We start from the raw sequence: 2,160 nt of genomic DNA, 5'->3' as shown, positions 1-2,160 counted from the left end.
AGGGACAGAGAGGCCCTTTGAGGAGGCGTTATAGCTGGCAGAAGGAGTGGGGCGGTCACCTAAGATGGGCATCTCCAACTCTAGAAAAGGCCCTTTCCCACTGTCCAATCTGGCTCTTCCACAGTAGAAACTGAGGCCCAGAGTCCAGACTGACTTGCTCCCTGTCACATGTGAGGATGGACCCAGCTGCATTTATGGTGCACGCTATAACCTCAGAGGTCCAGTGGGCCCCTCAGAGCCTTAGAAAAAGGGGGTGGTGCTGAAGCCCCTTGATGACCACGCCACCTGCTCTCTTGCAATCTTCTAACATTTTCCTGCTGCATTCTGTGGAGACAGAGCACCAAGTGGCCTGGAGAGATGACACCTGACACTGTTACTTACCCAGCAGCTCCCCCTGCTTTGGCCTTTCTGCTAGGATTTAGGTTTTTCATTTGTTTGGTGAGTGGAAATTCCTTGATCAGCAACACAGGGCAATTCCTGATCTATAGTATTGCAAATGAAACCCACCTCCTCTGTCAGTGTCTGGTCAAAGGAAGCGTGTGTCCCCTGGTTCTACCCGATGAGACATAAAGGGGAGTTCCCACATGGCCTCCAAGAGAGGTTGTATCTTCCCTAACAAAAGAGAAAGACTTACTTTGGCAACACCAGACCCCCCAACTCCTGGACCTTCTCTTCACTCCTTGAAGGAACACAGATGTGGATGTGACCCACGGCTGCAGTGGGTGAGCAAAAGCACAATTCCCTGAGGATGGCAAAAATGGACCGTGGGGCCCAAGCCTGTGGTGGCTTAAGTGAACGACTGGATGGTCTAACCTGCACACTCCCATTAAGTAAACATCGAAGAGCCCTATGATAATGCACCTTCCACTTGGTTTTCAGTCATTCACAACCCAAACCATTCCACATGAACACAAGCCAGGTGTGTTGGTGCACCTCTACCCAGCTGCAAGAGATGTCACTCAGACAGCCTTAAGTCATCCTCTTCCACTATGGGTGCTGCTCCCAGGAGCTTCTTTTCAGCCCTCAGCTGGGTAGTGTCTAGTGGTAGAGTCCTCCGCCCACCTCACCAAACCCTCTCCTCCCAGTCAGCCACCCTCCCGAGAGGCTCCAAGGCCCCAGCGTGGCTCACTGCATCAAGTATGTGCCTGTTCTATGTAGACCAGTCCTTGAGGTATTGGTCATACTCACGCTGGCCTGCTCTGGCTCAGCCACAGTGCTGGCTCTAGAACCTAGAAGCAGTCAGGGGTTGTCAGTCATAGTAGGGCTGTGGAGACCAGCAAGTTTTAGGGGAGGAGACACTGTCAATGTGATATGGGAGACAGGAGTTCTCTATTTTTTTTTTTCCCGAGACAGGGTTTCTCTGCATAGCCTTGGCTGTCCTGGAACTCACTCTGTAGACCAGGTTGGCCTCAAACTCAGAAATCTGCCTGCCTCTGCTTCCCAGAGTGCTGGGATTACAGGCATGTGCCACCACTGCCTGGCCAGGAGTTCACTATTTTGATCACACTTTCCTCTGGAAGAGTCTGAGGGAAAGGACCAGTTCTGTCTGCTTCAGCACTGTCCTGAGTCTGTCTCAGAGTGAACAGCAAGGAAGCTCTCATGTTTAGAGACCTTCCCTGGGTAAGCAGGACCTTAGGGTAGGCTGGCTCTCAGCCACATACCTCTCCCTATAAGCTCCAAAAGACCAAAGCCCTTCATGGGTAGGAGGAGGAAAAAGGAGAAGAAGCCTGTCTTTATGGGATCTAAAATTGCCACTAGCTGGACCTAGAATTCATCCCCTGGATTCCCTGGGTCTTGTTTTTCTTCAAGGATGAGCAAGGATCCTAACACCGGCCATCTCACAGGGTAGCCGCAAATATGGAATATGATAACTGGTAAATTCCCTGGGTCCAGGAAGGCCAGGAACCCAGGAGGTGGACAGAGAGCAACTGTTTATTCATCTGCCTCCCTCTGTCTCCTTCACAAGGCACGAAATCACAGACCAGTCAGCACACTGGAACTTTCCACAGCAGACAGAGTATTTGACAAGAGCAAGCCTTCAACAGTGTGGTCAGAAGTCATCCCTCCCAAGGAGCCAGACGCATACTTGGTCTTTGATGGGGACTCCTTGGGTCCCCATACTGTCTTCTGCCCAGAAAAAAATGACATCCATGGGCCTTA

This window comes from Apodemus sylvaticus, chromosome 10 (genome assembly GCF_947179515.1).
Source record: "Apodemus sylvaticus chromosome 10, mApoSyl1.1, whole genome shotgun sequence".
Classification (NCBI taxonomy): domain Eukaryota; kingdom Metazoa; phylum Chordata; class Mammalia; order Rodentia; family Muridae; genus Apodemus; species Apodemus sylvaticus.
Note: the sequence above shows the minus strand (reverse complement) of the source record.